This window comes from Salmo salar, chromosome ssa06, assembly GCF_905237065.1.
Source record: "Salmo salar chromosome ssa06, Ssal_v3.1, whole genome shotgun sequence".
NCBI lineage: Eukaryota > Metazoa > Chordata > Actinopteri > Salmoniformes > Salmonidae > Salmo > Salmo salar.
In genome coordinates, this window is record NC_059447.1 from 82,107,947 (window position 1) to 82,131,583 (window position 23,637).

A 23,637-nucleotide genomic window follows, 5' to 3' on the forward strand; every position below is an offset into this window, starting at 1 on the left:
TAGGTCACTGTGTAGTATCCTCACTGCTACACCAGCAGAAGTTGGTGCTAGGTCACTGTGTAGTATCCTCACTGCTACACCAGCAGAAGTTGGTGCTAGGTCACTGTGTAGTATCATCACTGCTACACCAGCAGAAGTTGGTGCTAGGTCACTGTGTAGTATCCTCACTGCTACACCAGCAGAAGTTGGTGCTAGGTCACTGTGTAGTATCCTCACTGCTACACCAGCAGAAGTTGGTGCTAGGTCACTGTGTAGTGTCCTCTCTGCTACACCTGCAGAAGTTGGTGCTAGGTCTTATCAAATAGACCTGAACACTAAACCCACAACATCCTCATAGGGTTAACATCACAGAATGGAAATCAGATTGGAGAGTTCACGCTGACATATATCTTCATAAAAGACGAAGTACGTGTTTACCTTAGCAACAGAAAAGGTTCATTTGTTGATGGGCCTGAAAAACTCTGACGAATAGACTGCACCAATCATTGGACTAGTCTGCAGAAGTGTCACGTTCACTAACATGTCCTGGCAGGACACTCACAGATCCCGATGCCAAATAAAAACCATCTTTCCCTGGGTTCGGTGCCAGGAAAAACAGGAATTCCCCCCTGCTGACTCCATCTGACTGGGTTTCTGACACACACACACACACACACACACACAGTATGTACAGATAACCGAAAGCCTTGTGGTGATTTGGAGACTCAAGCATCCAGCAGGATGAGTGGGCATATGCATTTCTCTCCCCTAATGGAGCATCTTGCAATATGGCCTCGTGCACCTGCTCTCCTGCTGGAAGGTTGGGAGATGGAGACAAAGCGCACTGTGCACTTTGTGTAACATAGCCCATTACACACACCAGTAACATTCACTGCATCAGACCACACTAGTCTGTTCCTATTTTCCACACTGTAGTAGCCATCAGGGGCTAGCCTGGCTGCCATCAGGGGCTAGCCTGGCTGCCATCAGGGGCTAGCCTGGCTGCCATCAGGGGTTAGCCTGGCTGCCATCAGGGGCTAGCCTGGCTGCCATCAGGGGTTAGCCTGGCTGCCATCAGGGGCTAGCCTGGCTGCCATCAGGGGCTAGCCTGGCTGCCATCAGGGGCTAGCCTGGCTGCCATCAGGGGTTAGCCTGGCTGCCATCAGGGGCTAGCCTGGCTGCCATCAGGGGCTAGCCTGGCTGCCATCAGGGGTTAGCCTGGCTGCCATCAGGGGCTAGCCTGGCTGCCATCAGGGGCTAGCCTGGCTGCCATCAGGGGTTAGTCTTGTCAACACAGTACGTGTCATTACAGCAGCAGTAGTCATCAGCACAGCACAGAACAGCTGACTGACAAGCCCCAAGGAGCCCGTGTCACATGATTTAATCTCTGCCTTGGGACCCTTGACCCCCCCAGATGTCTGGCGGTGGGCCTGAGGTGCCACGGGGAGACTTAAGGGGTCTACAGACAATACACAAACAGGCTTCCAGGGAGCGTAGTGTTGCAATGTCTTGTTTCATCATAAAAGGGGCAGCTTCTTGTAATACCCTCAGTCATTCAACAGTTTTTTTTCTACCTGGAAGTTGAGACCTGACGTATCATTCCTTGCGAAGACTGAGGGGCAGTATGGAGTGAGTATTACAACGGAAGTCCCGCCCCTGTGTCTACATCACATCTTTTCCTGTATCCCGTCGGGTATAAACACAGACGAGATGGGTGTTCTGCTACTTCGTTTCTACGAAGCTTCCTTTCTTGTGCTTTTTATTTAGAGATTATGTCTATGTCCAGTTTCGAGGCGCGTCGGTGAGAGCTGCTGAGATAATAGAAGAACTTTTACTACCCTTCAATACGCTTGTATTCAGACAAGCAAGCAAAAGAATATAGCTGGAGGGAGATATCACAAAATTTGAACACGAATACATATAAAGAAACATGGAGTAAGATTTTGGACTGGTATGTTGGCAATCTATAAAGGGTGAAAGAGACGAGGAGTGGGGCTGCCACTGGTGTGAGTCCCACCGACTGTCTGACAACTGGATTGGCTTTGTGGTTACGTGAAACATCAGACAGACACCAATATGCCAGATACGGTACGTCATCATGCAGCTGAGTCCTTTGGTACAGTATGTGTGCTTGTGATCTTATGTTGAGCAGACCTAGTTAGAGCATGTGAAATCAGCTGTTTTGAATGGGAGAAATTGTGAGTGCCTGTGTTATAATAATGATGAGCAGGGCTAGTTCAAATATCTGAAAGCAGAGTTTTGTGTCTGCCTTAATTACATTGAGTTGTTCATGAAATCAGTTCTTTAAGTTAAACATGTTTAACTCAAAAGGAGCACATGGAGATAGTTTAAGATTTCTTGCATTGTATTCACCATCTGCTTGTACAGTCCAGAGACGGAGCGGAGCCCTGAGGGGCCCCATCTACAGGTGATTCATCGCATAGAACACACCAGACTAGCCTGACATGTAGCTAGCATTTGTAAACAGGCATATAACATGAGATCCGGAAGTTCAAACATTGTCGCTAGCTAGAATCAAAAAGAGCGGCTTGGCCCCTCTTCCTTGGTAAACTACTCTGGCTCCCCCTAGTGGATATACACTACACAAGGCTCCTCTTCCTTGGTAAACTACTCTGGCTCCCCCTAGTGGATATACACTACACAAGGCCCCTCTTCCTTGGTAAACTACTCTGGCTCCCCCTAGTGGATATACACTACACAAGGCCCCTCTTCCTTGGTAAACTACTCTGGCTCCCCCTAGTGGATATACACTACACAAGGCTCCTCTTCCTTGGTAAGCTACTCTGGCTCCCCCTAGTGGATATACACTACACAAGGCCCCTCTTCCTTGGTAAACTACTCTGGCTCCCCCTAGTGGATATTAGGGATGCACCGGTACAGTGGTCCCAGGTTCGGTATGCATCACGGTTTGTGGGCCACAGTAACGGTACGGTTTCGGTATCTTTATATTTAAGAAAAAAAATGTAAACACATCGCCCTTTAAACAATGAACTCTTTATTTTTCCTATAGACAAATCAAACTTTCCATTCAGAAAAATGGCAGCATGACTGACCAGGCCTGGTTTCTGTCTCTACTGTATGAAATCAAGGGGGGAAAAAACATTCAAATTAAAAGTGCTTCTTAGCTTTGACAACCTGTAGGTGCTTTGCCTTCTCTATTATAAATACAGGGTACATAATTGAATAGGCAATATTAGATGTAAAAATAACAAAAGTGCAACATCAAGTTTGGTACCCTATATGAGATATCTATTCCTTCATGTTGAGGTTCTTCTGTAAAAAGATAAGCATGTCAACATTCTCTAAAGCAAGACGAGAACGGCTTGCACTGACAATGTCCCCTGCGGTGGAGAAAACTCTCGCTTGCAACAGAGATTCCCCGGACACGGAGGCTTTGCAACATGGGGGAAGTTTTGCAACATGGGGGAACTTTGACTGGTTTGTTTTCCACCACACAAAAGGATCAGCATCCACATGAAGGCATTCTGCTGCCTCGTATGAGGTGACCTCCTCCTCAATCATTGTGGAAAAGGGCTTGGTCTGCTCCTCTGAAAAGCTCCCCAAAGAACTCTGCCATGGTCTTCTTTTGTGGAGGGGAGAATGAGGATGGATTTTCTTCTTCTGTGGATGGCCCTGCTTGAAACTGCAAGAAAAATGGCAAACATTATTAAGTGTAAGTGACACACATCATCACATTTTAACATGCATGATAAAAACAATAAAAAACAATATGAAAAATAATTTAAAAAATAGATAAAATACCTGATGTTCATGCTCCACAATTTATTTGATGAGATCCTTGTAGACTCTGTCGCAGCAGGCTGGCAGGGATTTAAACCTTGGACCAAGGGCTGTAGCTCTGTGATGGTCGTCTAGAAGATCTGTGTATCTTCTCTCCAAGTCCTGAGTGATGGCTGCCTTGGCCTCCCTGATTGTTGCACTGTCCTCAGGACCTGGTGCCATGGATTTGAGAATCATTGTTTTTAAGAGGGGGAATCATTGATGAGGTGGGACTTGTTTCACTGCTCATGAGACTAATCATTGTTTTCAGGGGGGTTGAGTAGCTGAATGAGTTTTTCTGCCAGCTTCAGTTCACTGTCAGTCAGCATGGCTATGTCTTTGACGGACTTCTTCACAGCCTTGTCCAGTACAGCAGAGTAGATGGCTGGTTGCTGTTCCATGTAACGTTCCAGCATGTCATGTATGGTATTCCAACAGGTTGTGACATCATGGATTCATTTGTGCTTTGATATAGAGTTGAAGTCAGAAGTTTACATACACCTTTGCCAAATACATTTAAACAAAGTTTCACAATTACTGACATTTAATCCTAGTAAAAATGATTCCCTGTCTTAGGTCAGTTAGGATCACCACTTTATTTTAAGAATGTGAAATGTCAGAATTATTTATTTCAGCTTATATTTCTTTCATCACATTCCCAGTGGGTCAGAAGTTTACATACACTCAATTAGTATTTGGTAGCATTGCCTTTAAATTGCTTAACTTGGGTCAAACGTTTTGGGTAGCCTTCCACAAGCTTCCCACAATAAGTTGGGTGAATTTTTGCACATTCCTCCTGACAGACCTGGTGTAACTGAGTCAGGTTTCTAGGTCTCCTTGCTCGCACACACTTTTTCAGTTCTGCCCACAAATGTTCTATAGGATTGAGGTCAGGGCTTTGTGACGGCCACTCCAATACCTTGACTTTGTTGTCCTTAAGCCATTTTGCCACAACTTTGGAAGTATGCTTGGGGTCATTGTCCATTTGGAAGACCCATTTGCGACCAAGCTTTAACTTCCTGACTGATGTCTTGAGATGTTGCTTCAATATATCCACATAATTTTACTTCCTCATGATACCATCTATTTTGTGTGGTGCACCAGTCCCTCCTGCAGCAAAGCACCCCCACAACATGATGCTGCCACCTCCGTGCTTCACCGTTGGGAAGGTGTTCTTCAGCTTGCAAGCCTCCCACTTTTTTCTCTAAACATAATGATGGTCATAATGGCCAAACAGTTCTATATTTGTTTCATCAGACCAGAGGACATTTCTCCAAAAAGTACGGTCTTTGTCCCCATGTGCAGTTGCAAACCATTGTCTGGCTTTTTTAATGGCAGTTTTGGAGCAGTGGCTTCTTCCTTGCTGAGTGGGCTTTCAGGTTATGTCGATATAGGACTCGTTTTTACTATGGATATAGACACTTTTGTACCCGCTTCCTCCAGCATATTCACAAGGTCCTTTGCTGTTGTTCTGGGATTGATTTGCACTTTACGCACCAAAGTAAGTTCATCTCTAGGAGACAGAACGCGTCTCCTTCCTGAGCGGTATGATGGCTACATGGTCGCATGGTGTTTATACTTTCGTACTATTGTTTGTACAAATGAACGTGGTACCTTCAGACGTTTGGAAATTGCTCCTAAGCATGAACCAGACTTGGAGGTCCACAATTCTTTTTCTGAGGTCTTGGCTGATTTCTTTTGATTTTCCCATGATGTCAAGCAAAGAGGCACTGAGTTTGAAGGTAGGCCTTGAAATACATCCACAGGTACACCTCCAATTGACTGAAATTATGTCAATTGGCCTATCAGAAGCTTCTAAAGCCATGACATCATTTTCTGGAATTTTCCAAGCTGTTTAAAGGCACAGTCAACTTAGTGTATGTAAACTTCTGACCCACTGGAATTGTGATACAGTGAATTATAAGTGAAATAATCTGTCTGTAAACAATTGTTGGAAAAATTACTAATGTCATGCATAAAGTAGATGTCCTAATGGACTTGCCAAAACTATAGTTTGTTAACAAGAAATTTGCGGAATGGTTGAAAAACTAGTTTTAATGACTCCAACCTAAGTGTATGTAAACTTCCGACTTCAACTATATTTAGCATCTCTTGCTTGACTGTCACAACTTGGTGAGCGGTGGTGCTTTTGTGAAAAAAAGTCACCACTTTTCTGACCTTCCTCAGGAGGCGAGACACTGCCTTGAGACTGCCCTCTTGCCTGTGAGGTTCAGGATGTGTGCAAAACATCTAATGTGGGGCCCAAACCCATCAGCTTCATGGATGGCGTTCAATGTTTTGTGCGTTATCTGTAGTGGCTGGGATAGTGATATTTGGTCTCTCTAGCTTCCACTCAGTCACAGCATTCATTCATTATAGGGGTAAGTGTGCGCTTGTATCACTCTCATACAGGTGATGAGATTGCAACACATAGCTCTTCATCTCCCAGACCAGTACATAGTGAACCGTCACAGTGAGGTAGCTTTGAGTTGCTCTGGCGGTCCAGCTACCAGTGGAGAGAGTTAGATAGGGTGTCTGTGTCAATTCCTTTTCAATGCCTCTCTGTGATGTTTCATAGAGTTTGGGAATTACTTTGCTGCTGAAATGCGTGCGGGAGGGGACATTGTAACCCAGTTCAATTTGTTTCATCAGGTGACGAAATCCCGAGTCAGTAACCACCGAATAGGGCTGCAAATACTTGGCTTTGAACACTCCCATTGCTTTCGTTATTTCTTTATGTTTTTCCAAATTGTTGTTGGAAGGCATCAGCGAGAGATTGTTGTGTTTTCGCTAACGAGTGGACTTTCCTTGGCTCCAGCTGCAAGGGTGATGGCGACGTAAATGACATGTTAGAAGTGTTTCCACTCGAGTAGCCGACACTGGCAAAGAAATGCGTGCAAACTGTACTTTGTTTACAGTCTTCTTACCCTCGTCATTGTATTGAACGCTGAATCCAAAATGTTTCCACACAGCGGATTTGAAAGACTGCGGTACCTCTTCAAATTTGCTTCACTCTGTCTCGCTAGCACTCGCCATTGTCACATTGGAGCTGAGAGAATATTTGTTTTTAGTTCCCCCCCCTCTTCATGGGGCTCATTTAGGGAGGTTTCCTACTGAGATCGTCCATTGGTTGTGTAAGGTGGAGGGGGTTGCGGTCACTGCGGTTGCCACATTTGGAGACATTGCTGTGGAGTAAAGTTTGTCAGCCCTCAGGAGCCCCCTAACGGCCTGGGGTCCCAAGCAGTTGCCTGCCTTGCCTGTTCACAAGCTGCACGTCTGGTTCTGTGGATCTAAATGTACAATGTGCGTGTAGTCTGCAGTGCAATAAGCATTTTTCGGAAAATATTGGAAAATGAGGCATATCGTAATTTCGCGATTCACGTGCGCGTATTGAACAGTAGGGGGCGTACGGAACGGTTTGACAACATATTGTGTACCGTTTCATCCGTAGTGGATATACACTACACAAGGCTCTTCTTGTTTGGTAAGCTACTCTGGCTCCCCCTAGTGGATATACACTACACAAGGCCCCTCTTCCTTGGTAAACTACTCTGGCTCCCCCTAGTGGATATACACTACACAAGGCCCCTCTTCGTTGGTAAGCTACTCTGGCTCCCCCTAGTGGATATACACTACACAAGGCCCCTCTTCCTTGGTAAACTACTCTGGCTCCCCCTAGTGGATATACACTACACAAGGCCCCTCTTCCTTGGTAAACTACTCTGGCTCCCCCTAGTGGATATACACTACACAAGGCCCCTCTTCCTTGGTAAGCTACTCTGGCTCCCCCTAGTGGATATACACTACTCGCCTCCCTGCGGACCTGGCATCCTTTCACTCCCTCCTCTCTACATTTTCCTCTTCTGTCTCCGCTGCTAAAGCCACTTTCTACCACTCTAAACTCCAAGCATCTGCCTCTAACCCTAGGAAGCTCTTTGCTACCTTCTCCTCCCTCCTGAATCCTCCTCCCCCTCCCCCCCCCTCCTCCCTCTCTGCGGATGACTTCGTCAACCATTTTGAAAAGAAGGTTGACGACATCCGATCCTCGTTTGCAAAGTCAAACGACACTGCTGGTCCAGATCACACTGCCCTACCCTGTGCTTTGACCTCTTTCTCCCCTCTCTCTCCAGATGAAATCTCGCGTCTTGTGACGGCCGGCCGCCCAACAACCTGCCCACTTGACCCTATCCCCTCCTCTCTTCTCCAGACCATTTCCGGAGACCTTCTCCCCTACCTCACCTCGCTCATCAACGCATCCTTGACCGCTGGCTACGTCCCTTCCGTCTTCAAGAGAGCGAGAGTTGCACCCCTTCTGAAAAAACCTACACTCGACCCCTCCGATGTCAACAACTACAGGCCAGTATCCCTTCTTTCCTTTCTCTCCAAAACTCTTGAACGCGCCGTGCTTGGCCAGCTCTCTTGCTATCTCTCTCAGAATGACCTTCTTGATCCTAATCAGTCAGGTTTCAAGACTGGGCATTCAACTGAGACTGCTCTTCTCTGTGTCACGGAGGCTCTCCGCACTGCTAAAGCTAACTCTCTCTCCTCTGCTCTCATCCTTCTAGACCTATCTGCTGCCTTTGATACCGTGAACCATCAGATCCTCCTCTCCACCCTCTCCGAGCTGGGCATCTCTGGCACCGCGCACGCTTGGATTGCGTCCTACCTGACAGGTCGCTCCTACCAGGTGGCGTGGCGAGAATCTGTCTCCGCACCACGTGCTCTCACCACTGGTGTCCCCCAGGGCTCTGTTCTTGGCCCACTCCTATTCTCGCTATACACCAAGTCACTTGGCTCTGTCATATCCTCACATGGTCTCTCATATCATTGCTATGCAGATGACACACAATTAATCTTCTCCTTTCCCCCTTCTGACAACCAGGTGGCGAATCGCATCTCTGCATGTCTGGCAGACATATCAGTGTGGATGACGGATCACCACCTCAAGCTGAACCTCGGCAAGACGGAGCTGCTCTTCCTCCCGGGGAAGGACTGCCCGTTCCATGATCTCGCCATCACGGTTGACAACTCCATTGTGTCCTCCTCCCAGAGTGCTAAGAGCCTTGGCGTGATCCTGGACAACACCCTGTCGTTCTCCACCAACATCAAGGCGGTGACCCGATCCTGTAGGTTCATGCTCTACAACATTCGCAGAGTACGACCCTGCCTCACACAGGAAGCGGCGCAGGTCCTAATCCAGGCACTTGTCATCTCCCGTCTGGATTACTGCAACTCGCTGTTGGCTGGGCTCCCTGCCTGTGCCATTAAACCCCTACAACTCATCCAGAACGCCGCAGCCCGTCTGGTGTTCAACCTTCCCAAGTTCTCTCACGTCACCCCGCTCCTCCGCTCTCTCCACTGGCTTCCAGTCGAAGCTCGCATCCGCTACAAGACCATGGTGCTTGCCTCACGGAGCTGTTAGGGGAACGGCACCTCCGTACCTTCAGGCTCTGATCAGGCCCTACACCCAAACAAGGGCACTCCGTTCATCCACCTCTGGCCTGCTCGCCTCCCTACCTCTGAGGAAGCACAGTTCCCGCTCAGCCCAGTCAAAACTGTTCGCTGCTCTGGCACCCCAATGGTGGAACAAGCTCCCTCACGACGCCAGGACAGCGGAGTCAATCACCACCTTCCGGAGACACCTGAAACCCCACCTCTTCAAGGAATACCTGGGTTAGGATAAGGTAATCCTTCTAACCCCCCCCCTTAAAAGATTTAGATGCACTATTGTAAAGTGGTTGTTCCACTGGATATTATAGGTGAATGCACCAATTTGTAAGTCGCTCTGGATAAGAGCGTCTGCTAAATGACTAAAATGTAAAATGTAAAATGTACACAAGGCTCCTCTTCCTTGGTAAACTACTCTGGCTCCCCCTAGTGGATATACACTACACAAGGCCCCTCTTCCTTGGTAAACTACTCTGGCTCCCCCTAGTGGATATACACTAGACAAGGCCCGTCTTCCTTGATAAACTACTCTGGCTCCCCCTAGTGGATATACACTACACAAGGCCCCTCTTCCTTGGTAAGCTACTCTGGCTCCCCCTAGTGGATATACACTACACAAGGCTCCTCTTCCTTGGTAAACTACTCTGGCTCCCCCTAGTGGATATACACTACACAAGGCCCCTCTTGTTTGGTAAACTACTCTGGCTCCCCCTAGTGGATATACACTACACAAGGCCCCTCTTCCTTGGTAAACTACTCTGGCTCCCCCTAGTGGATATACACTACACAAGGCCCCTCTTCCTTGGTAAACTACTCTGCCTCCCCCTAGTGGATATACACTGCACAAGGTGGACTTCCTCTCTGGCTGGAACGCAGCAAAAAGAGTCCGCGCCCCTCCCCCCCAAAAAACGACTCCACCCACATGCACGTAGATCAACGGTGTTAAGAGGGCCTATCAGGAGCCTCAGATGAATCACTGAGGGGCATCAGGCCTGTGATGCAGATCTCCAGAGTAAATGGGAGACAGATGCTGCAGCCTCTCGGGTCCAAACCAACGCCACCTCTAATCGGGCTGTGAACACACAGATTTAGTGTTGACGTTAGCCCTGGGGAGAAACACACACACCGAGTCTCATCTACAACGGCAGGACTTGGCTAATCCTCAGAGTACAGTCTCTACTACCGAGTTCAATTTCATCTGTAGGGTATGGAGGTGGAACACACACAAACGCACACAGACAGTATTGATCAAGCCAAACACAGTTTATGAGAGAATCAATGATAATCTAATCATCGGGATAGGCTCGTGTTGCGAGGCAGTTTTATGTAAAGCTAATAGATGACAGTGCTGAGGTGGTGTCCGCTTGCACTTGCACTCTGGGAGAAAGACCAGTGCAAGGAGGAATAGACAGAGGCAGCCCAGAACACATTGCATTACAGCGGCATGTATTAAGATGTGGTGTCCTTGCCTTCCCCTTCAAGCGGCTACATCAACAGGAATATGTAAAGCTGCCGGCCGATAATGTGTGAGAGCTTGGGCTAGCTCTATTTCAGGGGGCCAGAATTCAGCAACATTTTCAAATCAAGAGGCCACGGCGGGAGGGAGAGGCAGAAGCAGAGTCTGTTTGATGACCCAGATAAAGGATATTTTCACTCAACTGCTGAGTAGCCAGTCGATGGGTTAGTAAGCACATCGGTGCTCAGAGCTGGGGAACGGCGCAGTCTATACATTGGCGATTTTCCAAATTAATTTCATTTCGGCCGTATAAAAAACGCTGCTATGAACTTGTGAGCTATCTTGGCTAACTTTGTCAAATGATGTGTGTGTCAGGGGACAGTGACAAGGCAACGTGATGACGTTAGGATGATAAAAGGGTGTGAAAAGTGGTCATTGAGCCTAGAATGATGAAAAGGGTGAATCTAGGCCTAGTGAGCCTGGAAGGCTTATATCTTTATGGTGAAAACCAGACAGGTCTAGACTAGCAGGACAAGCGTCACTGACTAACCCTCCAGACAAAGTTTAAAGGGATACTGCAATATTCTGGCAATTAAGTCGTTTTTCTACTTAACCAAAACATACGCTACCATACCTGTTCACTTCGTCATTGCGCAAACGCTATTTAGCAAACTCTGAGGCAAGAGTAAAATCAACCTCAAAAGTTTCTCAGCTGGTAACCACGACAGTTTGAAGTAGCCCAAAGGAAATACACCCATAGACTTTTTCCAGATTTTGTTCTGTTACAAACTGGGATTAAAATGTATTTCTTAGGGCCACACAAGTGGCGCAGAGGTCTAGGCCCGGATTTGATCCCGGGCTGTGTCACAGCCGGCCATGCCCGGGTGACCCATGAGGCGGTGCACAATTGGCCCAGCATCGTCCGGGTTTAATTGACCAACTGATGGGCATATTTTTTTTACGTGATATTGCACTAGGAAAGGGATAACTTTACATAGAATGTAGGTTAATGAAATAATAAAAATAAAAATGTGATTACTTTTTAGCCTAGTGGTTCTGAACAGGCTAAAAGACATTCTTCGCACGCTTTGAGGATAACCCAGTGCAACTGACGTGGCCCGCTACCAAGGACGGTGGGCTCTCCTTCTCCGTGGACGACGTGAGAAAAACATTTATACATGTTAACCCTCGCAAGGCTGCCGGCCCAGACGGCATCCCTAGCCGCGTCCTCAGAGCATGCGCACACCAGCTGGCTGGTGTGTTCACGGGCATAGTCAATCTCTCCCCATCCCAATCTGCTGTCCCCACATGCTTCAAGATGGCCACCATTGTTCCTGTACCCAAGAAGGCAAAGGTAACTGAACTTAATGACTATCGCCCCATAGCACTCACCTCTGTCATCATGAAGTGCTTTGAGAAGCTAGTTAAAGATCATATCACCTCTAAGTTACCTGACACCCTAGACCCACCTCAATTTGCTTACTGCCCCAATAAATCCACAGACGATGCAATCGCCATCACTCTGCCCTATCCCATCTGGACAAGAGGAATACCTATGTAAGAATGCTGTTCATTGACTACAACACCATAGTACTATCCAAGCTTATCATTAAGCCCTAGGCCCTGGGTCTGAACCCCACCCTGTGCAACTGGGTCCTGGACTTCCTGACAGGAATCCCCCAGGAGGTGAAGTTAGGAAACATCACCACCATTCCACTGATCCGCACCACACAAGGGTGCCTGCTCAGCCTCCTCCTGTACTCCCTGTTCACCCACGCCTGGCATGACCTAGCACGCCTCCAACTCAATCATGAAGTCTGCAGACGACAACAGTAGTGGGCTTGATTACCAATGATGACGAGACAGCCTACAGGGAGGTGGTGAGGGCTCTGGGACAAACAACCTCGCACTCAACATCAACAAAACAAAGGAGATGATCGTGGACTTCAGGAAACAGCAGAGGGTGCACCCCCCCTATCTACATCGACGGGACCGCAGTGGAGAAGGTGGAATGTTTTAAGTTCCTGGGCGTACACATCACTGACAAACTGAAACGGACCACCCACACAGACAGTGTGGTGAAGAAAGAGCAACAGAGCCTCTTCAACCTCAGGAGGCTAAAGAAATTTGTCTTGTCACCTAAAACCCTCAAACTTTTACAGATGCACAACTGAAAGCATTCTGTCAGGCTGTATCACTGCCTGGTACAGGAACTGCACTGCCCTCAACCGCAAGGCTCTCCAGAGGGTGGTGCGGTCTGCCCAACGCATTAGTGGGCAAACTACCTGCCCTCCAGGACACCTACAGCGCCCGATGTCACAGGAAGGCCAAAAAGAAAATGAAGGACAACAACCACCCGCCTGCTCACCCCGCTATCATCCAGAAGGCGAGGTCAGTACAGGTGCATCAAAGCTGGGACCGAGAGACTGAAAAACAGCTTCTATCTCAAGGCCATCAGACTGTTAAACAGCCATCACTAGCACATTAGAGGCTGCTGCCTACAGGCATAGACTAGAAATCACTGGCCATTTAAGGAATGGAACACTAGTCACTTTAATAATGTTTACATATCTGGCATTACTCATCTCATATGTATATACTGTATTCTGTACTATTCTACGGTATCAGTCACTTAATGTTTACGTATCTTGCATTTCTCATCTCATATGTATATACTGTTTTCTATACTATTCTACTGTATCTTAGCCCGTTGCGCTCTGACATCGCTCGTCCATATGTATATAGGCCGTCATTGTAAATAAGAATTTGTTCTTAACAGACTTGCCTAGTTAAATAAAGGTTAAATAAAAATAAATAAATACAACTGTCTTAATTCATTCCTACTTAGATTTGTGTATACTGGGTATATGTTGTGTAATTTGTTAGATATTACTGCACTGTTGGAGCTAGAAGAACAAGCAATAACATCGGCTAATCATGTGTATGTGACCAATAAAATTTGATTTATAAGTATTTAGGCATATTATGTGAATTAGACCTCATGTGAAATCATTGAGAAAAGCACAAGAGTTACTGATGGATGTAGGCCAGTCTAGATTGTTTATGGGCTGATCATATAGAAATATCAAAGCATTCTTTCGATAGACAGACAATTGCTTAGGAGTTATGGCGCAGAAACCACTGACTTTTCTCTCATCAAGACCCCTGCTGGTAACAGTTACATGGTTAGGACAACTCATGAGGTCTCCTAAATGTCTGTCGACTAGGTGGACCTAAAGAGTCTTCATGCATAGCTTATATTTGTACCTATAAGAGTAGGAGTAAAATGACTAATCTCATCACTTATGACCAATTTTCTACTCAGACGCTTTGAGGATTTCCCCAGCTCATCTGACTCTGGGGAAGTAGAAACATTGATTATTTACCAGAATATCACAGTATCCCTTTAAGAATCACACAGAGTCAGAAGAACAGGTGGTTGAGTGAGAGAGAGGGACTTATCTCCTCGAAATGTACACTGTGACTGGGTGAGTGAGAGAGGAATTTTAAAAGGGAAGGAACTAGGAAGCATGAGTTTTTACTCACCAATGTAAAAGCAGTGTGGTCAAAGACTTAGCAGTAGTCACAATCTGGTTACCTATAAGTACAAACAGTTATGTTTTTGGGTTACAACAAATGTATTAACTTATTTCAGATATCTTCTTAACTACCCACAATGCACTCTTATCATATGGAGGATGTACTCTGTGTACTCTGTGCTACCGAGTTCGTATGCTTGCTCGGTAGCTAGCTCAAGTTGGCTAACGTTAGCCACAAGCCATGCTACCATGTAATTACATTCCAGACCAAGTGTTGGCGGTGGTGAGCTACAATCCACCAACCACAGGAAGTGTGATGTAAACAATGGGGCACGTGGGGCCATGCTCTTCACGGACTTTGTGGCTGAGTTATCTGGTGGGAACCCTGTAGCACAGCAGGCTCTGGTGCCTTCTTCCCGTGGGCTCGAAACGAAATAAAATCATACCTGCTTGCTCTAATTTTGTAGAACCTCGTCGGTTCTTTTTGTTTCGTAAACTTTTCAGCATGCTCTCTGAAGTAGTCTACAGGAGTTTTGTAAAATGTCCACCTTCGCTTAGTGCTAGCATGCTAGCTGACAGACATCTGGAATGTATGCTCTAGCAACTCCTGTGGCGGGCCGGGCGCATGCACTCTGACACAGTCGCCAGTTGTACGGTATTTCCTCTGACACATTGGTGTGGTTGGCTTCCGGGTTAAGCAGGCATTGTGTCAAGAAGCAGTGCGGCTTGGTTGAGTCGTGTTTGGGGGACGCATGGCTCTCGAACTTGGCCTCTCCTGAGTCTGTATGGGAGTAGCAGTGAATGGACAAGACTAACTACCAATTGAATACTACGAAATTGTGGAGAAAACCTTTCAACTTGACTTGTAACAATACATTCATAACATATTTGCTTGTAAGTTGGCTGAAAATTGAAGTTTTGTTGGAGTTCACATTAGGATTGCTTGCCGGGCCCTGCATTTTACGTCACCCCTCGGAAAACGTTTTCCGACATGATTTAAACTTTCTTCGGAATTCTGATCGGTTTTATGAAATAACTCGTAAAATAGAGAAGTGAGGTGTAACTTTGCATTGGGACATTTTGTGTGTACTAATGCAAAATCAATGTTATATTTATGCTTCATAACCTCTAAGCGCTTTTCAGATAGTCGGTGGAATATCGCAGAAAACCCTGCACAGTACACCACTTGTCCCTCTAGTCAACACGGCTAGTGCCTTCACACACACACACACACACAAAAAAGGCGACAGCTCACAGTCGATGCGACAGCTCACAGTCGATGCGACAGCTCACAGTCGATGCGACAGCTCACAGTCGATGCGACAGCTCACAGTCGATGCGACAGCTCACAGTCGATGCGACAGCTCACAGTCGATGCGACAGCTCACAGTCGATGCGACAGCTCACAGTCGATGCGACAGCTCACAGTCAATGCGACAGCTCACAGTCAATGCGACAGCTGGCGGTGAGAACTGCATCAAAATAAACCAACATTGCATAAAAACATATTTACATGCAACAGAAATTATGAATAAACAAATGTATTAGAAAACAAAGATTTGTATTGTTAAAAAGGATTCTAAACTGATAGCTAGCTAGCTGGAGTGGGCAAGTAAGCTGATTCTACTGTTGGACATACAGTACATGCTGATGGATCACCATGCAGGCCGTTTTGTACTGTGATTGGTCAACAACGACGGCACCACTTCAAAAATAGAGTAGAATCCTATTTTCTCCACCTAGTCTGAGCGGCTTCCACAGGCACAGCAGAGCACTCCACTTGGATAGAATTACACCCCCCGCCTAAGTTAAATTGAAAATGAATGGGCCACCCCATCCGCACTGTCGGTCAGCTCCTTTAGTGCCTCTAAATGTTTCAGTCTCTCTGCACACTGTGGCTGGGTGAGTGAGAGAGAGTGAGCCTTAAGGCACGTCTTGTGGAGAGAAGGAAAAAAGGCAGAGAGAACTGTTACATCCAGAGAGAGGGATATTAGATTTGAGTGGACTCAGACATTGGGACATTGCCTCAACTAGATTTGGGGATGGCAGGAAGAGAGGTTTAGTAGCTTGTCCGCAGTGTACAGTACCCTAATACATGTACAGGGCGGCAGGTAGCCTAACGGTTAGAGCATCGGGCCAGTAACTGAAAGGTCGCTGGTTTGAATACGAGTAAACAAGGTGAAGATTTGGTCGATGTGTCCTTGAGCAAGGCACTTAACCCTAATTTGCTCCAGGGGCGCCATACTAATATGGCTGACGCAGTAAAACAACACATTACACTGCACCTATCCGGTGTATGTGACAAATACACTACCGGTCAAAAGTTTTAGAACACCTGGTCATTTAAGGGTTTTTATTTTTTACTATTTTCTACATTGTAGAACAATAGTGAAGACATAAAAACTATGAAATAACAGGTGGAATCATGTAGTATCATGTAGTAACCAAAAAAGTGTTAAACAAATCAAAATATATTTAAGATTTCAAATAGCCACCCTTTGCCTGGATGACAACTTTGCACACGCTTGGCATTTTCTCAACCAGCTTCACGAGGTAGTCACCTGGAATGCATTTCAATTAACATGTGTCCCTTCTTAAAAGTTAATTTGTGGAATTTATTTCCTTCTTAATGCATTTGAGCCATTCAGTTGTGTTGTGACAAGGTAGGGGGGTATACAGAAGATAGCCCTATTTGGTAAAAGTCCGTATTATGGCAAGAACACCTCAAATAAGCAGAGAAACGACAGTCCATCATTACTTTAAGACATGGAGGTCAGTCAATCAGGAACATTTCAAGAACTTTGAACGTTTTTTTCAAGTGAGGTCGCAAAACCATCAAGCACTATGATGAAACTGGCTCTCATGAGGACCGCCACAGGAATGGAAGACCCAGAGTTACCTCCGCTGCAGAAGATAAGTTCATTAGAGTTACCAGCCTCAGAAATGGCAGCCCAAATAAATGCTTCACAGAGTTCAAGTAACAGACACATCTCAACATCAACTGTTCAGAGGAGAGTGTGTGAATCAGGCCCTTATGGTCAAATTTCTGCAAAGAAACCACTACTAAAGGACACCAATAAGAAGATGAGACTTGCTCGGGCCAAGAAACACAAGCAATGGACATTAGACCGATGTAAATTGGAGATTTTTGGTTCCAACCGCTGCCTTTGAGACGCGGTGTGGGTGAACAGATCTCGGCATGTATATTTCCCACTTTAAAGCATGGAGGAGAAGGTGTTATGGTACTTTGCTGGTGATAGTGTCTGACTTATTTAGAATTCAAGGCACACTTACCCAGCATGGCTACCACAGCATTCTGCAGTGATCCGCCATCCCATCTGGTTTGGGCTTAGTGGGACTATCATTTGTTTTTCAACAGGACAATGACCCAACACACCTCCAGGCTGTGTAAGGGCTATTTTACCAAGAATGAGAGTGATGGAGTGCTGCATCAGATGACCTGGCCTCCAGAATCCCCCGACCTCAATTAAACTGAGATGGTTTGGGATGAGTCGGACCGCAGAGTTAAGGAAAAGCAGCTAACAAGTGCTCAGCATATGTGGGAACTCCTTCAAGACTGTTGGAAAAGCATTCCAGGTGAAGCTGGTTGAGACAATGCCAAGAGTATGCAAAGTTGTCAAGGCAAAGGGTGGCTATTTGAAGAATCTCAAATATAAAATATATTTTGATTTGTTTTAACACTTTTTTTGGTTACTACATGATTCCATATGTGTTAATTCATGGTTTTGATGTCTTCAATATTATTCTACAAAGTGGAAAATAGTGAAAATGAAGAAAACCCCCTTTTTTTCTTTTACTTATTTCTGCAACACTATTGCAGAAAGGCTGAACAGAGTGAGGTCTGCCTACTAACTTATTTAGAATGTGAATTTGACAGAGCATGAGAGACCGACCGTGAGAGAGATACAGAGGACAGACGGGAGAAATCACACAGCGTGTATTTTTACTAAGGCCCAGTGTACCGTGTGCACTCCTCCAAAAGGGTACCAAAGAAAGCACTCTAAACTATTCAGATGGTGACTCTGATCTGTCATTCTTCAGTTCTTGCATCAGTGTTGTAAAATAGCAGCTCTGCAAAGCACAACAACTCATTATATAAGACTGCATTAGTACCCGGCTGACTTAATAGTACAGGGCAAAGCATGCTGACCGCCGGGGACAGGGGTCCTCGGTATACCTCGAGGGGCCATCGTTGAGCTGATATACGGCCGTCATAAACAGTGAACACCACACGAGGGACTTGGTGATCCAGAATGCACAGATTTTCTGAGTTTCCTAAGGCATCAACTGGCACGGTGCTCTGCTGATGAACACGTGACCCCAGCAGATGACACTGTCTGTGTCCCAAATGGCACCCTATCCTCTACATCACGCATCACTTTTAACCAGAGACCCCATGGGCCCTGGTCAAAAGTGGTGCACTATATTAGGCAGTAGGGTGCAATTACAGGACGGAACCAATGTGTGAGTAGTGAGTAAGTGTATTTTTGAGAAACGCTCTACCTGGGCCTGTGCCTGTCTGATTTCCTAATAGCATCCCTCCCTGTGTGTTTTCAGTAAACTACCAAGTGAATTCACTGGTATGTTGCAGCAACCTTGGAGTATTCTCTGAGAGGAAAAACCAGGAAGACAGCCGTGGAGCAGGGCACAGGGCTGTACAGGGAGGGGTGTGGAGGAAGAGGAGAGGAGGAAGACAGCTGTGGAGCAGGGCACAGGGCTGTACAGGGAGGGGTGTGGAGGAAGAGGAGAGGAGGAAGACAGCTGTGGAGCAGGGCACAGGGCTGTACAGGGAGGGGTGTGGAGGAAGAGGAGAGGAGGAAGACAGCTGTGGAGCAGGGCACAGGGCTGTACAGGGAGGGGTGTGGAGGAAGAGGAGAGGAGGAAGACAGCTGTGGAGCAGGGCACAGGGCTGTACAGGGAGGGGTGTGGAGGAAGAGGAGAGGAGGAAGACAGCTGTGGAGCAGGGCACAGGGGCTGTACAGGGAGGGGTGTGGAGGAAGAGGAGAGGAGGAAGACAGCTGTGGAGCAGGGCACAGGGCTGTACAGGGAGGGGTGTGGAGGAAGAGGAGAGGAGGAAGACAGCTGTGGAGCAGGGCACAGGGCTGTACAGGGAGGGGTGTGGAGGAAGAGGAGAGGAGGAAGACAGCTGTGGAGCAGGGCACAGGGCTGTACAGGGAGGGGTGTGGAGGAAGAGGAGAGGAGGAAGACAGCTGTGGAGCAGGGCACAGGGGCTGTACAGGGAGGGGTGTGGAGGAAGAGGAGAGGAAGACAGCTGTGGAGCAGGGCACAGGGCTGTACAGGGAGGGGTGTGGAGGAAGAGGAGAGGAGGAAGACAGCTGTGGAGCAGGGCACAGGGCTGTACAGGGAGGGGTGTGGAGGAAGAGGAGAGGAGGAAGACAGCTGTGGAGCAGGGCACAGGGGCTGTACAGGGAGGGGTGTGGAGGAAGAGGAGAGGAGGAAGACAGCTGTGGAGCAGGGCACAGGGCTGTACAGGGAGGGGTGTGGAGGAAGAGGAGAGGAGGAAGACAGCGGTGGAGCAGGGGCACAGGGGCTGTACAGGGAGGGGTGTGGAGGAAGAGGAGAGGAGGAAGACAGCTGTGGAGCAGGGGCACAGGGCTGTACAGGGAGGGGTGTGGAGGAAGAGGAGAGGAGGAAGGCAGCTGTGGAGCAGGGCACAGGGCTGTACAGGGAGGGGTGTGGAGGAAGAGGAGAGGAGGAAGGCAGCTGTGGAGCAGGGCACAGGGCTGTACAGGGAGGGGTGTGGAGGAAGAGGAGAGGAGGAAGGCAGCTGTGGAGCAGGGCACAGGGCTGTACAGGGAGGGGTGTGGAGGAAGAGGAGAGGAGGAAGGCAGCTGTGGAGCAGGGCACAGGCTGTACAGCCCTGCTCCAGGAGGGTGAGAATAGGAGAGCAGCAGCTGTTTCAGCCATGGCTCATATGCAGCCAGCTGACTGTGAGCCACCTTGAGGGCCTCTCTCTTGCAGAGTTACAGTGGAACCACAGTGACATGGCTAGATGGGATACATCTTAAGTCAAAAGGTTGCATGTCAGAGGGAATTTTAGCATTTGATCTAACTCACCCTTTTCAAACCCTTAACCTCATTCTCCTAACCTACTACATGAATTCTCCTAAACTTCTGCGAAAAGTCTATTCTGATGGTAGCTGTATACTATCTACTCCAGCGCCACAGAGCAAGGCAGAGGCAGAAACGCAGAAAACCTTCCTCTTCTAGGACTCCTCATTAATAGCAGTCAGATAATTCAGCTCCAATAAATAACATTTAGCTGGTTTGTGATAAAACAGTCTCTGTGGTGGTGCATTGGAGCCTTGCATACAATAGTGATTAGAGTGCACTCCTTGTGGTCCACCTCATACCGCATACAGTGTGTGTGTGTGTGTGTGTGTGTGTGTGTTTTTACATATGGTGCGTACAGAGTGTTCCACTGACAGATGGGCCTGGGTGCCTCCAAGCCAGCTCTCTGAATATGACAGAGATAAGAGCAGTTTCAGTGTCCCACAGGGAAAGGTGGACAAGAATAGAAGCAGAAGCGCTTCAGTTAGCATGTTGAGAAAGACTATTGGAAATAATGAATAAGGTGCAACCTGCAGTGTTATCAAATGTATGCAAAAACATGGGTGGTACAACAATAATGAAAGAAAAATATAAAATATAAATTTAAGTACATTTAAATAAATTCATTAGGCCCTAATCTATGGCTTTCACATAACTGGGCAGGGGCGCAGCCATGGGCATAGACCCACCCACTTGGGAGACAGGCCCACCTTCTGGGGAGCTAGGCCCAGCCAATCAAAATTAGTTTTTCACCACACAAGGGCTTTATTAGAGACATAAATACTCCTCAGTTTCAGTTGTCCGGGCGGCTGGTCTCGGACAATCCGCTGGTGAAAAAGCCAGATGTGGAGGTCCTGGGCTGGAATGGTTACAAGTAGTCTACGTTTGTGTGGCCGGTTGGACGTACTGCCAAATTCTCCAAAATAATGCTGGATGTGGCTTATGGTAGAGAAATTAATTTTCAATTCTCTGGCAACAGCTCTGGTGGACATTCCTGCGGTCAGCATGCCAATTGCACCCTCCCTCAAAACTTTTGACATCGGTGGTATTGAGTTGATTGACAAAACTGTAGATTTTAGAGAGTGACCTTTTATTGTCCCCAACACAAGGTGCATCTGTGTAATGAACAGTGGTGGAAAAAGTACCCAAATGTCATACTTGAGTAAAAGAATAGAAAGTCACCCAGTAAATAGTAAAAGTTGAAGTAAACCAGTAAAATACTACTTGAGTAAAAGTCTAAAAGAATTTTGTTTTAAATATACTTAAGTATCAAAAGTACAAGTATAAATCATTTCAAATTGCCTATATTAAGCAAACCAGATGGCACAATTTTATTTTTTTTATTTAGGATAGCCAGGGGCACACTCCAACACCTGACATAATTTACAAAACGAAGCATGTGTTTAGTGAGACAGCCAGATCGGAGGCAATAGGGATGACCAGGGATGTTCTCTTGATAAGTGCTTGAATTTAACAATTTTCCTGTCCTGCTAAGCATTCAAAATGTAACAAGTACTTTTGAGTGGCAGGGAAAATGTATGGAGTAAGAAGTACATTATTTTCTTTAGGAATGTAGTGAAGTAAAAGTAGTCAAGAATATAAATAGTAAAGTGAAGTACAGATATCCCCAAAAACTACTTAAGTAGTACTTTCAAATATTTTCACTTAAGTACTTTACACCACTGGTAATGAACATGCTATTTAATCAGCTTCTTGATATGCTACACCTGTCAGGTGGATGGATTATCTTGGCAAAGGAGAAATGCTCAATAACAGGGATGTAAACACATTGGTGCACAAAATGAGAGAAATAAGCTTTTTGTGCGTTTGGAACATTTCTGGGATATTTTATTTCAGCTAATGAAACACAGGACCAACGCTTTACATGTGGCTACAGTGGTGGTGAGGCACCTAAAAACCCAAAGCCCGAAGAAAATTAAACAAAAGTAGTTAGTCCAGTGTTTCGCAAATTCAGGTCCTCGAGACCCCAAGGGGTGTATATTTCAGTTTTTGCCCAAGCACTACACCCTTGGGGGTCCCGATGAGGAAGAAGAGGTGGTGGTGTTTGGGAAACGTTGAGTTAGTCTGACAACCGTTTGAAAGACTGAGCCCAATGCCTAGTGGGGAACAAAACAAACAAGCCTTAGGCATGAAAACTAGTGTGAAAAGCTGTTGAATGGAAAGCAAAGAAACAATTGATGTTTTCTTCTGTAAAACTGCTGTCAGCACAGGCACCCTCTCAGTCAGGAGTGACGCGTCGATAGAAACACGCTTCAGGTTTCTTCTGTAAAACTGCTGTCAGCACAGGCACGCTCTCAGTCAGGAGTGACGCGTCGATAGAGAAACGCTTCAGGTTCCTTTTTGCGACAGTGAGGGAGACAGACGGGGTTCTCCCGTTTTTCAGTGTAGAACAGCTCTTATACACTTGTCTAATAAGCTCGAACAGACAAGTTAGATCACTAGAGGCAATAAATGCATGGTCTGTATGATGCATTGCCAGGCTGAGCATCCATCTTAATAAGGGGATTCAAACTAAAAAGCTGTGACTGACCACAATCAAATTACAGACAAAGCCCTCATGGTACTCGTTAAATGATGTGCCTGCCTAATAAGGCTATTTATTTCTTTTTTGCTCTCGACTCCTTGGCTGCTGTGTGAAACTTCCCACTCGCAGACAGACATTAAGCCCCTTACCCCTGTCACTCACAACAAAAGACTAAAGATCATTTCTTATGATCTGGAGAAAAAAAAAATGGAAGCAGTTTCAACTTTTTGCATTTGAAGTTTGGTCCGACAGAATCAGTTATATGGTCATTGAAACACAGACATTATTTTACTGATGAGAACTTAACCTTTCTACTGACACCCTTTTTAGGTCTCAAATAGAAACATTTTAAAACAGACCATACTAAAACCGGCAGTATCAAGTGAACACGATTGTAGAAAATTGATGCTCCATCTCTGTCAGGTGCGGAATTGCGGTACCACATACGGCTTAGCAGCATTTTTGCCACAGACATTTATGTGCTAGCTGTCTTTTCTGTTTAATAAATGTGACTGACCACCTTATGGTGCAAAATTTGAAAGTGTTTTTAAAATTATTATTTTTTACATTGGATGAAAGTAGAGACTCGGCGCTACAAAATGGTATATCATACACTGCAGTTGAGTAACAATGGGAAAGTAATTATGCTTTAAAAGTTGATGAACTTGTTACTCCACTTCAGAGAAAATGTCTCTTGAATGTTTTGGTACACCCACTGGAGAACTCTTCTTTGTCTACACCTATTCAGCATCATTCACACCCTCTTAAGCTTTAGC

At 46.4% G+C, this 23,637-nt stretch overlaps 2 protein-coding genes across 6 annotated transcripts in view; one reads left to right on the plus strand and one right to left on the minus strand.

Moving 5' to 3' along the window:
• LOC106608199 (exostosin-like 3) overlaps window positions 1–23,637 on the minus strand; it is a 55,539-nt gene that overhangs the window by 19,237 nt on the left and 12,665 nt on the right. The window contains exons 2-3 of one of the 5 annotated variants that reach the window (XM_014205997.2): window positions 15,479–15,695; window positions 14,231–14,282 (exon numbers count right to left, since the gene is read on the minus strand). The exons of 2 other annotated variants lie outside the window; for them this stretch is intronic. The gene's annotated coding sequence lies outside the window, so the exon portion shown is untranslated. The remainder of the gene's footprint in view (window positions 1–14,230; window positions 14,283–15,478; window positions 15,696–23,637) is intronic. 2 more of the 5 variants (XM_014205999.2, XM_014205998.2) reach the window with 2 other exon arrangements.
• The window catches only part of LOC106608197 (ribosomal oxygenase 1), a 44,915-nt gene continuing 24,763 nt past the window's right edge, over window positions 3,486–23,637 (plus strand). Inside the window, exon 1 of the mRNA XM_045721079.1 lies at window positions 3,486–3,673. The gene's annotated coding sequence lies outside the window, so the exon portion shown is untranslated. The remainder of the gene's footprint in view (window positions 3,674–23,637) is intronic.